The sequence below is a fragment of the Pelecanus crispus genome, chromosome 31 (genome assembly GCF_030463565.1).
Source record: "Pelecanus crispus isolate bPelCri1 chromosome 31, bPelCri1.pri, whole genome shotgun sequence".
In the NCBI taxonomy this organism is placed as follows: Eukaryota; Metazoa; Chordata; class Aves; order Pelecaniformes; family Pelecanidae; genus Pelecanus; species Pelecanus crispus.
The window spans coordinates 1,187,205-1,200,913 of NC_134673.1; the positions used below are offsets into that span (position 1 = coordinate 1,187,205).

At 48.5% G+C, this 13,709-nt stretch overlaps 1 pseudogene; it reads left to right on the forward strand.

The window, feature by feature from the left end:
- LOC142596361 (uncharacterized) overlaps window positions 1–13,127 on the forward strand; it is a 488,757-nt pseudogene extending 475,630 nt beyond the window's left edge.
- The last annotated feature ends 582 nt before the right edge of the window (window positions 13,128–13,709 follow it).

Here is a 13,709-nt window from a genome sequence, read left to right on the forward strand (position 1 = left end):
CCCCAACTATTCTGTGATGGTGTAATGCCTGGTAGCATTTCTGAGAACTTTTCTGCCATTTCCCTGCACTGGCTGGACTCCTGGTGCCCATGGAGCAGAGCCTCCTTTTGTGGGTGACCTCTCTTACTGTGTAACTCTGAGGAAAGGGTGGACCAGGGATTACAAATGCCAGGAATTCCTCAATACACAGCAGTGTCCCCTACCCCAGATGCTGTGTCCATCCCCTTCCTCCTTGAGGATTTGAGTTGGAAGGGACGTCTGGAGGTCTCCAGTACCATGATATGCTTTGATCATGGAGAACTTCAGAGTTACATCTGGTTGTTTAGTGCTTTCTCCAGGTGAGTTTCGAAAATCTTTGGGCCCCTGAACTAGTGCTGACCCACTCTCATGATTATAGAAATATATCTCTATAATTTTCCTTTCCTTAACCTCATTTTAAATTTCCTTTCCTGCTTCCTGTCCTTGCACTCTTGTGGTGGGCTGACCCTTGCTGAACACCAGGTGCACACCAGAGCCACTCTATCACTTCCCCCCTCAGCTGGACAGGAGAGAGAAAATATAACAAAAGGCTCCTGAGATAAGGACAGGGAGATCACTCACCAATTATTGTCACAGGCAAAACAGACTCAACTAGGGGAAAAATTAATTTCATTTATTGCCAATCAAATCAGAGTAGGGAAATGAGAAAATAAAAGCTAAATCTTAAAAAACCCCACCTTTCCCCCACCCCTCCCTTCTTCCCGGCCTCAACTTCCCTCCAGATTTCTCTACCTCCTCCCTGCCAGCGGCACAGGGGGATAGGGAATGGGGTTACGGTCACTTCATCACAACTTGTCTCTGTCGCTCCTTCCTCCCCAGGGGGAGGACTCCTCACACTCTTCCCCTGCTCCAGCATCAGGTCCCTCCCACAGGGGACAGTTCTCCATGAACTTCTCCAATGTGGGTCCTTCCCACAGGTTGCAGTCCTTCATGAACTGCTCCAGCGTGGGTCCCCTGCAGAGTCACAAGTCCTGCCAGCTAGCCTGCTCCAGCGTGGGCTCCTCTTGCCACAGCTTCACAGGTTCTGCCAGGACCCTGCTCCAGCATGGGCTTCCCACAGGGTCACAACCTCCTTTGGGCATCCACCTGCTCTGGTGTGCAGAGCACACAGGCTGCAGGTGGATATCTGCTCCACTGTGGACCTCCATGGGCTGCAGGGGCACAGCCTGCTTCACCATGCTCTTCACCATGGGCTGCAGGGGAATCTCTGCTCTGGCACCTGGAGTACCTCCTTCTTCACTGACCTTGGTGTCTGCAGAGTTGTTCCTCTCACATATCCTAACTCCTCACTCTAGCTGCAGTTGAACAGGTTTCCCACCCCACCCCCCCACCCCCCCCGCCCATTTCTGATTGGCTCAGCCTTGGCACGCAGTGGGTCCCTCTTGGATGGACCATCAATGGCTGTCATTGGCTCTATTGGATGCAGGGGGAGCATCTAGTAGCTTCTCACAGAAGCCAATCCTGTAGCCCCCGCCACTACCGAAACCTTGCCACTCAAACCCAATACAGGTCTCTCGTCCTTTCCTTTCCATCACGATCCCCAGCCAGATCATCAGCCCTCCTCAGACCGAGGACAGTCACAACCTTCTCTCCAAGCACAGTCTTTCTGGGATCCTTGGGGCCACACAGGCACACCATGGTGGCCAGCTCCAAGCAGAGACAGAGACTGCAGAAGGATTGTGGTAGCAGTTGTGAGCTGGCACCAAGGCAAAGCCAAAGGCCATGGGGGTCAGCAGAGAAGAGCTCCAGCAGCTCCCCTTCACACCCAGTGGTGCTCCTGAGAGAGGAGAATCACACAGGAGGGCAGACACTGTGAGCTGTGGTGCAAGGAACCAATGCTTGCCATGGTGTCTTGGGATTCCTGGCAGGCGGTACCAATGGCTGCAGCCCCCAAGAGACTCCCAAACTTGTGAGCAGCAGTGAGTCTTCTCCTGACCATCGAGAGCTCCTCTGGCTTCAGAAGTTCTGCTGGCAGAGCTGGGGGTTGTGGAGCCCACCCTATGCTTCCAACCCAGAGTCATTGCAGTGACTGGGGGAACAGCCCGGTCTGGCCAGCGGTTGAGGGAAATTTTGGGATGTCCTGGCAGTGTGGGAGCTTCCAGGAACCTTGTGGCTTGTGTTCACATCCTCATCCCTGCACCTGTACAGCCCCGCTCCCCTACCTGTGGTCCCACAGCCAACTGGTGCAGGCATCACACGGTGCAGGGTCCATCCAGGGGTGAGAAAACATCCCCCTGTCATGGTCTGCACAACGGATCTTGGTGACCAAGAGCTTGCAGACAGCCCTGCTCCAGGGTCTGCCAGGGTCTGGGAATGTGTGAGCCTGGGAAGGGCTGGATGCTCCACCAGTATAGATGGAGCTGGTCACATTTCAAAGATCAGCCCTCCCCTGGACTGGCCAGGACTGGGAATGAGTTTTGGGGGTAAGAGCCAGCACACGAGGTGGGGGGAGGCTGTCTCAAGGACATGTACTAGTCATAGGGGCTGAGGGACAGCAGCAAACTCACACAGCTGTAGGGTCATGCTTCAATCAGTGCAAGCCTTGACATGGGGTTCCAGCCTCCATCTTGATATCTTTCTTCATGAGGGAGGATGGCACAAAGCGATGGGTAGTGGGAGAGGCACCAGTCCTTCAGCCATTTCCCAGGCCTGGTGAAGCACCAGGACAGCAAGAACTTCTGGCTCTGCATTGTGAGCAGGGTATCCATGGTCTGGAAACAGTTTTGAATTAGCTGAACATGGGCATTTTCTCCAATGCAATTTCTCACCTAGGTCAGCTCCCATGTGATCTCTCCCCACCCCTCCTCTGATTTTCCTGGTCATTCCTGGCCCTCTCCTTGTGCTCCCTGCTGGCCTTTGGGAACTGGGTGGGGATCGCTGCTGTGAAACCCCACCCTGGGGCTCTGTGGATGTGGCAGGTGCCTGAAAGGACTATGATGCATTTCGAAGGAGAACAGATGTTCAGTTGTGACTGAGGGTGACGTGAGTGACTCTCCTGCCTCCTTTCCTTGTGCCTGCTGGGTACCCACTTCCTCCTCTGGGACAGCAGGGTCCTTGTTTCCCTGCAGATGCCTGGATTTAGCACTTTTGCTTTGAGTGACTCCACCTCGGGTGATCTCTTACTTTGTGGGTCTCTAGTCACTGCCTGCCCCAGGCACATGCTGTCCATGGAGATCCCTGGGGTCTCCATGCAGCTCCAGACCTATCCGGGCTTTAGTAAAGCCTTTGACTCTCCTAGAGAAGCTGGTGGCTCATGGCTTAGGCAGGTGTACTCTTCGCTGGGTAAAAAACTGGATGGATGGCCGAGCCCAGAGAGTTGTGGTGAACAGAGTTAAATCCAGCTGGCAACCAGTCACAAGTGGTGTTCCCCAGGGCTCAGTTTTGGTGCCAGTCTTGTTTAATATCTTTCTCAATGATCTGGATGAGGGGATTGAGTGCACCCTCAGTAAGTTTGCAGATGACATGAAACTGGTTGGAAGTGTCAATCTGCTGGAGGGTAGGATGGCCCTGCAGAGGGTTGAGGACAGGCTGGACTGATGGGCTGAAGTCAATTGTATGAGTTTCAACAAGGCCAAGTGCCGGGTCCTGCACTCCGGTCACAACAACCCCACGCAACACTACAGGCTTGGGGAAGAGTGGCTGCAAAGTGGTGGAGTCACCATCCCTGGAGGTGTTCAAAAAATGTGTAGACATGGCACTTTGGGACATGGTTTAGTTGGCATGGTGGTGTTGGGTTGACGGTTGGACTTGATGATGTTAAAGGTCTTTTCCAACCTAAACGATTCTAAACTTCCTTAAGGATTCAACCTAAACTTCCTTAAGGCCATCCTCTGCATGGGAAAGCCCTGGGTACGTACATTGGTGACTGCTCACTATCTCCATTGTAAGTAGACATTGATGGGTTAGTCTTAAATCCAGCCTTTGGTGCATAACAAGTCATAACGTGTCACTGAGCTCTTCACTCCTTAATCAATGAAGAAACAGGCCCTTTTGGGGAGCAGTTGCTTACGTCTATTCTTGGCACCAACTTTGGAAGAAGAGCCCAACCTTCGGGCAATGCACTGAGGAGGTCACACTATATTAGAGATGTTATATGACAGCCACCTCTGACCCAGTGTCAGATGTACATTTATATGGACTCCAAGTGAGAAAGAACAGGTCCAATCCTCAGTAGAAATGAATTAAGTCTAAACATTTGTGTAGGAACAGAATAACCACAAATTACCACAAAATTATAATGATCGCAACTATGACAATGATGATGAGAAGAATAATGATGATGATAATCCTAAGGATGAACATGATCACTAAAACCCCCATAGCATAGGCCTGAGATGAGATACTCTGGGATTAATTTGTGAAGAAGAGATGAGAAGTTTATCACCACTGAAAAACATCCAGGAAACAATTTTCCTAATGGCATCCTTGAGGTCCTTGTTCCTCAAGCTGTAGATGAGGGGGTTCAACATTGGAGATACCACTGAGTACAGAACAGCCATCACCAGCTCCAGCTATGGCAAGGAGATTGAGGGGGGCTTCAGATAGACAAACATGCCAGTGCTGACAAACAGGAACACCACAGCCAGGTGAGGAAGGCATATGGAAAAGTCTTTCTGCCATCCCTGCTCAGAAGGGATCCTCAGCACAGGCCTGATCATCTGCACATAGGAGAAAAGAATGAAAACAAAACACACAAAGTCCAAAAAGACACCAACCACAAGAAGCCCAGCTTTCCTGAGGCAGGAGTTGGAGCAGGAGAGCTTGAGGATCTGGGGTATTTCACAGAAGAACTGGTTTACGGTTGTGGTGGGTTGACCTTGGCTGGATGCCAGCTCTATCACTCTCTTCCTCAGCAGGACAGGTGGGAAAATGAGATTAAAAACCCCTCATGGGTCCAGATAAAGGCAGTTTAATAAAACAGCAAAAGCAAAGGCCAAGTGTGGAAGCAAAAAAAAAAAGAAAACAGAGATTTTATTCTCTGCTTCCCATCAGCAGGTGATGTCCAGCTACTTCCTGGGAAGCAGGGCTTTGGTATGCATAGCCAGAAGACAAACATAAATAACAAATGCCACCCACCCCCCACCCCCCCCCACCCCCCTTTCTCTTAGCTTTTATTGCTGAGCTGACATCATATGACATGGAATATCCCTTTGGTCAGTTTGGGTCTACTGTCCTGGCTATGTCCCCTCGCAAGATCTTGTCCACCCCCAGCCTACTCATGGGAGGGGGGGAAATGTTGGAGAGACAACCTTGTTGTTGTGTGAGCACTGCTCAGCAGTAGCCAAAACACTGGTGTGTTATCAACACCTTTCTAGCTACCAATGCAAAGCACAGCACTACGAGGGTTGCTGTGGGGAAGATTAACTCCATCTCAGCCAGACCCAATACAATGGCATTGCCTTGGCAGAGTGGTAGTGAAAATATATTGGCAGTATGAAGCAGGGCATGGAGGAAACCACTGCCCCAGGCAGCTGCTGCCATTTTGGCACAAGCTCTGCTGCCCAGGAGGGTCCCATAGTGCAGGGGTTTGCAGATGGCAATGTAGCAGTCATAGGCCATGATGGTGAGAAGATACAGTTCTGCTGACATCAAAAAGAAAAAGACCTGGGCAGCACATCCTAAGAAGGAGATGACCCTGGTGTCCCAGAAGGAATTGGCCATGAATTTTTGAGTGGTAGAGACAGAGCCCAGGTTGAAGAAAGAGAGGTTGAGGAGGAAGAGGTACATGTGGGTGTGGAGGCAGTGGTCATAAGCTATGGAAGTGATGAAGAAGCCGTTGCCCAGGAAGGCAGCCAGGTAGATGCCCATGAAGAGCCAGAAGTGCTCCCGCATCTCTGTGAATGCCAGGAAGAAGAACTGCGTCATGGAGTTGCTATTAGACACTGGCTGCTTCTGGGTATGGATGACTATCCATGGAAGAAAAGGTATTGAGAAGTTAAGGGACATTTCTCTGAGCAAAACCTACTCTGTTTCTCATAGAAATCCCCCAATCTGCTGCTTCCATTTTCAGGAATACCTCTGGCAGGTCCCTTTCATGAGCTTTGTTTGGGGCCAGCTAAGGGTGTCACTGGGAGCAGGGGGCTCTGCTGTTGACTTTGGAGGAGTCAGTCCTGCCCTACAGCAAAAAGTAAACAGGAACACAGGGTGATCTCAGAGCAAATCCACGCACGATATCAAAAAGGTTTTCAGCATTGTGGCTGCCAAATCACCCAACTGCAGAGCAGAGCTTTGGGGTTTTGATTTGGTTTTTTTGTCCTCATTGCCCCCCAACACCTGAGGATTGTTTTAAGGCAGAAATCCTTGGCATTTCTGCTGCACTGCAAGGGAAACCTTGTGAGTCCTGAGAGGCAAAGGGGCACACAGCTCCCTGGCATGTGAGGACCCTGCTTGCAAGGACAGTCCTGGGCACCCCTGGATGTACACCCAGCTTCACAGCCCTGCACTGTACCCAGAAGAGGGCAGCCATCATGTCCTGACCCTCTGTTGATGCAGCAGGGAAGCCTTGCTCAGCAGCACGTCTTCCTACAAACTGGATAAACTGTGAGGGTTGTTCTGACAGATGCTTTGGATGTACCAGATTTTGGAGAGCCCTCCAGGATACTCATGTGCACTGTCCTGCAGCCAGTGACCTACCATGTAAAGACCTGTGAAGATTTCTCCCGCACTGAGAGCTCAGCTGTCCTCCCACTAACTGCTCTGCCTCGCTCCTCTCCCCTCACTGCCTGCAGGCACTGCCCTCAGCCCTGCTGCGCTTTGCAGGGGAGCTGCTCCTGGGCAGAGCTGTCTTTCACAAGCACTGCCTGCTTTCTATGAGCTCCCTCCTATGAGCAGAGGACCAGCCCAAGGCATTGCTTTCTCTGCCCCCCTTCTGGGCTCCCTGGAGATGTCCCAGGGGCTCTAGGGCTGACAGCTCCTGAAAGGCAGCAGAATCACCCTTGGGGAATAGACTTTTTAGCTGACTGAAATAATCACCAATTGTCCCTCTCTGAGGAGTGGAGAGACACTGATTACAAAAGCATGGTCTGTCCTACCAGAGCACAGATGTCTATGAGAGGTATAAATGTTCCCCTCTGGACACTGACATTCTTGACCCCTAACGACAAGGACACACAGGCAGTGACAGGGAGGTGTTGGTTGGACCCTGTGCCAGGCAGGAATTCAGCTGAAGCAATGCAGGTACAATTAAGGGGCGCTTAACTGACCAACTGGAACAAATTGTCGCAGACTCGAAACCCCCCTGGGACCTCTCCGTGGGGCTGGTGGGTTCCCACGGCTCTTCCTCAAGGCAGGAGAAATAACCTTGAGCTTGAACCCAGCTCTCATTCAGTTAGAAACAGCTCCAAGTCAGCGTGTCTGCACAGCTCTCTGCATCCCCTCGCCAAATTCCCTGTAATGACCAGTCCCCAGAATCTCTTCCTTTAGGACCTCCGCTGGGTCTGAATAACCGAAGAACATCTCTGCGCCACTCTGTATTTCCCCCCAAACCAGGGGCAGAGGCAGGCTGCTTTGGTGGCCTTGAAAGAGGACAAGCTCACCTGGGCTGCTCGCATGTCACTGGATGCCTCTGCTATTAGGCGGTTCACAACACCGCTTGTCAAACAGCCATCATCTCCCTGCAAGATCCTCTCCAGCTCCCGGTATGTCTCCACTCGGTCACCCTGGGGACAGACCACAAAGGGGAGTGATAGGATTTGCTTTTCCCTCTTTCCCAGGGAGCCATGAGAGAGACCTGCTGCCCCCCAAATCGTCTGTGTGACATGGGCACGAGGTACGAGCTGCAGGCATCAGTCAGGACAGCCATGGGCAACACCAAGATCTTCCGCAGCGCCTCTGATGCTTTGGTTAAAACTGAGACCACTGTTGGTGATGATGATGAAACCCGCACTACTGTGCGGACAATCCCATGGTCACCAGCAGAGCTGATGCAAATACAGGAGAAATTCTCCAGGTGGTCAGGAGAATCGGAAGTTGAGTATGTGTGTCGAGTTTCTCTTGAAGGAGGAGATCGGATTATGTTAAGTGAAGAAGAAGCAGGAGGCTTTTGGGGACCAGGAGTATTTTTAACTACCACACCGGGGGGGCATAATCATTCCTTAACTGCACGGGCTGCATACTGGGCTGGTGGCATAGATCCTCAGGAGAGAGGGGAACCCCTGGAGATTAAAGCCACAGGCTATTCTGATCGGGCTGCAGCAGTACAGAAAGCAGCCTGCATACAAGCAATATATGAAAGAGATAAGTTAAGGAAATCTCCGATGCCAGCCCCCATCGACCCGGCACGATTAACTCCTCTTATTCGTGGTCTCCCTGATTGTCTTAAAATGTTTGTAGCGAATACCCAAGATCGCATGCAAGCAGATTATAGAGATAGTAGTCGCGGCCGTAGACGAAATCAACACACCCCCATACCCACCTGGAATGAATTCTTACAAGACATAGATAAATACGGATGCCGAATGGGCTGGATTAGTTCATCCAGTATAAAGCCCCCAGATCATGCCCAGCGAGTCAGCCAAGTCCACGCACAGAATCCTAAATTTAATGGGAGGTTCAAACCTAATAAAGAACGAGGTGAGCTGTGGTGCAAAGCCCTAGATTTGGGTATACCCTGACAATTTTTGCGTGGCACCTCTACAGAGGACCTCCGTACATTGATCCAATCTCTGGGTAAAAGGAATAACTCAGCCTGGGAGAATTGCCCAACTGGGAAACCTCCAACCCATAAAGAAAGTGTCCCCCCTGCACGAAGCTTGATTGATGAGGGGAGATCCCAGCAAAAAAACTTCCATCCCCAGGGAGAGCAGTGAGCCACCCTGCCCGGCGGGTATTAGCAATTCAGTGGCTCTCAAATGAATATGCTGATCTTATTATTGCTATTCCTGTTGGACCCCGAAAAATATTAGTAGATTTTCTCATTGACACCAGGGCCCAAATGTCAGTAATCACAAATGAAACAGCACAAACCCTGGACATAAGACCTGGCCGACATAGGGTTAAATTTGCCGGAATTAATGGTGTGGAAAAGGAATGCGCTACTGCAAAGATTTCACTCCGGCTGTCAGAGGAACAAAGATTAACCAGAGCAGAGGTGTTAGTTGGTGCCTCATATACTAACATTTTAGGATTTGATATATTACGTGGACATATGTGGAGACTCCCTGATGGAACTGTGTGGAGTTTCACGAGAAATGAAAAGGAATCAGGCATAGTGAGATTGAAAAAGAGGCATTATTAAAAGGACTCACTCGCCTTACAATTCCCCGGTGTGGCCAGTAAAAAAACCAACCGGGCAATGGCATTTTACAGTGGATTACTGACAGTTAAATGCCAATACTGCCCCTTTGACTGCCGCAGTCCCAAACCTAGCAGAAATAGTAACACTGATACAAGGAGCTGCCCATCCTTGGATGGCTGCTTTAGATGTTAAAGATATGTTCTTTATGATTCCTCTCCTTGAACAGGATAAAGCACAGTTTGCTTTCACATGGAAAGGGATCCAATACACCTTTAACAGGCTGCTGCAAGGATATAAACATTCCCCCACTATTGCTCACAATGCTCTGGCTAAGATCTTAGCAGAGATTCCTATCTCATCCGATAGTACCGTATATCAGTATATTGACGACATCTTGATAGGGGGGAAGAGCCAAGACAGTGTAAGAGACTCAATGGAAAACATTCGGGGAGCACTGCTCGACTTAGGACTGGAAATCCCAGACTCAAAGTGCCAGGGACCTGCACAGGAAGTTAAATTCCTGGGAGTCTGGTGGGTTAAAGGAGCCGCTTCTCTTCCTCCGGACACCCTAGAAACAATACAGCATGGACAAAAGCCATCTAGCGTAAAAGAATTACAACAAGTCCTAGACGCTTTAAGTTACTGGCGCAAACATATTCCCGGCTTTGCTATTATTGCACATCCCCTGTACAATTTATTAAGAAAGGGAAAATCCTGGGAATGGACCGAACAGCATACAAGTGCATTAGAATTGTTAATAAAAGAACTGAGGATATTCCAGCAACGTGGTCCTATACATCCAACTGACCCTATCCATGTGGAATGGGGGTTCAGTGAACATGGTTCCCATTGTAACCTGTGGCAAAGGGGGCCAGAGGGACCGGAAAGACCACTGGAATTTAGCTCCCACTCTTTTAATGATACTGAAAGGAGATATTCAGATCTTGAGAAGGGTTTGCTGTCCCTGGTGCGAGCAGTGAAGCAGACAGAACAAATAAGGAGAAAACAGAATATGGTCATTCGAGGACCTTTCCGCCTCTTGGATATAGTCCGTAAGGGAACAATACCACCTGCCGGCATTGCCCAGAAGCCCACAGTTCGTAAGTGGTATGCCTATCTAGAGGGCATTAATGAAATTACGCCAATTACTGAGGGCAACATTAAAATATCTAAACTGCAAAAATACATAGATAGTACTCTCTTGTTCCAAGCCCCACCAAACAAACCATCCCCAATTTGGGAAGCACCCCCTTTAAAGGAAGGTGGTGATCTTACAGGAGTATGGTTTACTGATGCATCATCCCATAGGAAGAACAATAAGTGGGAATACAAAGCTGTAGCACTAGAAGTAGCAACAGGAGGAAAATTGATTGAAACAGGTGAAGGTAGTGCACAGGTAGGGGAACTTAGAGCAGTTCTATTAGCCACACCACAGGGTGCCAGCCACATCTACACTGACTCATATGCTGTCTTTAAAGGAGCTACTGAATGGATAGGTCACTGGGCAGCAAATGATTGGCAAGTGAACAGGGTTCCAGTCTGGCAAACCGACAGCTGGAAGCAATTGTTAGAGATAGGAGAGCAGCGAATGCTACATGTTGGATGGGTAAAAGGACATGATCAATCAAATTCTATCTCTGCTCAGTTCAATCAACAGGTAGACAGCCTTACGCGGCTGCGACAGATTGATGTTGTAAATGATAACCGAGAATGGGAGCGTTTACTTGAATGGCTGCATGTTAAGCGTGGTCACACCGGACGGGCTGACTTATATCAGGAAGTGATAGCCCGAGGATGGCCCGTATCAGTTAAACTATGTGAACAAGTAGTAACTGCCTGTTCGCAGTGCCGTTTATGACTTAACAAAGACCATCCGAGTAAAGCGCCGCCCCTGCACATTCGGGACAGGAAGACTTTGTGGCACTCTTGGCAGATTGACTATATCGGCCCATTGTGACCTTCAGGTGGGAAAAGATATGTCCTGGTGGGAGTAGAAATTATATCTGGTCTCACCATGGCTGCTGACTTCCCATCAGCTACTGGGGAAAACACTGTGAAAGGCCTTAAAAGATGGTTCAGTACACTTCCCCTACCAGAAGAGATTCAAAGTGATAATGGCTCACACTTTACAGCTACGGTGGTACAAGACTGGGCCAAGGAAGAAGGGGTTCGGTGGGTATTTCACACCCCCTACTATCCTCAAGCGAATGGCATTGTGTAGCGCACCAATGGATTGGTTAAGCGTTTCGCAAACACCCGTAAGCCTGGGTGGCATTTGCGGTTGTATGATGCCACCTACCAGTTAAATAACCAATGGAGTGGAGATAGTTGCCCCAAAATGAAAGCCTTTTGTGCATCTGCTAATACAATTACCCAGAGAGTTCATACCAAACCAGAGGGACCTTCTACAGAATTTTACTCTGGACAACCTGTACTAGTGAAAATGCCTCAGATTGGAATGGTACCAATGGTATTAACTACCCCTAAAAACCCCTATGCATGGGAAGCTAAAGATTGTTCTGGAAAAGTACACTGGATTAGCACCTGGTGGATCTCACCCTCTTTTTAACCCTGCCAGTTAAATACAACCGAGCATGCTTTGTTTCTTTTTGTGTTCACAGGAATCTCAAAGAAGACTCCGACTGAAGTGGATGCCCTGGCGTATTGCTGAACCCATCGTATATTATGATCGTTGATTTTGTCAATGATTGCAGATGCACTTGGCACTGCCCAAAATAATGTTTCTCTAGCTCTTAGTTGTATCCAAGCTCAACAGTGGATGCAATCTATAGTAGCTGCAATAATACGGGAAGGTGAGGAAGGCACCTTGCCCACTGAAATCCGAAAAGTCATTTGGGATAATGCAAATGAATTTGAGAGAAAATTCCAGTCCTGGTGGTATCCAGTTAATTTCACTTATAACCCTACTGACAACAAAGTCACCGCTTTTGTTTTAACAATACATGATGCTTCGGTATACACCATATACCCAAGCATCGCGTTAGGGTTGAATCACAATGGTACCACACTCTATCCTTTAGAGCATAGGGTATAGGCCCAACGAAATGGGAACAAATGGCAAACTGTTGATGTCAATGCATGCATTGTATGAGAACAGCAAGGATTCATTTGTGAGAGTAATACTATCAAGGCTCAAGACATTTGTCTTGACACTGAATGAAATGCTTGTCATTTTGAAATACAACCCAATGAAGCCCCTGAAACCGTACTAGTATATATTGGGAAAGGATGTGTTTGTATGAGAACCCTCTGTGATTTCTTATTAGTAGATGACATTATTGTAGATACGAGCAATTACTGAAATATTTGTGTTTGTAACTTCACTAAAATTGTAGGATGTGACTTCAATTATTCAGCTCCTGTTATGTCTTATGAACTGCTACGATCTAACTATACATTGTATCAAGATTTACTACCTACTCCTATTGGAATGAATCTCACATTGGTGAGGAAACTGTTGCAACACGATGACCTGGACCAACTGCTAAAACACAGCCGAAGAAATGGACACAGAACTCTCATCACTGTTCATCATGATGCTGAGGAGATATACCATGTCTTGGAAAGAGTAAAGAAAGACGGAGAACACCACTGGTGGGACACTCTATTCGGATGGTCACCAACCGCAACAGGAGTTCTAAATAGGATGCTTCACCCTGTAGTTGTTTTACTAATACTTGCTGTATCGTGTCTTATTTTAAACATTGCTTTTAAGCTTTGGATTATGATGAAACATTTGTCTCATCTAGTATCCCCACAAGATGTGTATATACTCGACGATCCTCACTACAAAAACATATGTGATGCACCCAATACATTCCAAATATCGTGAAGCTTGAGTGACTATAGTCACGGGGTGGATTATGTGGAGTGATTGCTGGAGGTGACTTGGACATTAGACTTAGATTTACGATTTCAAGAAAAAACACAGAATTGAAGAAGCTGCCCAGGTGGTATGCAGCTGGAATTGATTCCACAGGAAGTTCCCTAAGCCTGTAATCTTGGATGTCGCAACCCAGGGCAGCCTGGTGTGCTGATTCTAAGAGGAACTGCCCAGGGGGTGGAGTGGTGTGGAGACATCACGGCCAAGCCCTATGATAAGGGACTCAGAAGAGGACCATGGCACCGATAAACTGCATAATTGATACCCTGAGTCAACAAACTATCATGATGTTGACAAAAATGCTGTCCTTTAGTAAACTTTACTCATTACAATATCATTATAATACTAGAACACACTCCCATCCCAAAACCTACCCGCTTCCAAGGTGAGACCCCTCCTCACTGAACCTGCGCTCTGAATTTTTCTGAGCCTGTACCTTTAAAACGAAGCGAGAAAGTTTTACACCAATCGTAACAAAAGTATGTATGACTAGAGTCCCTCAAGCTCCACCTGATGTGTAAAAATACTATA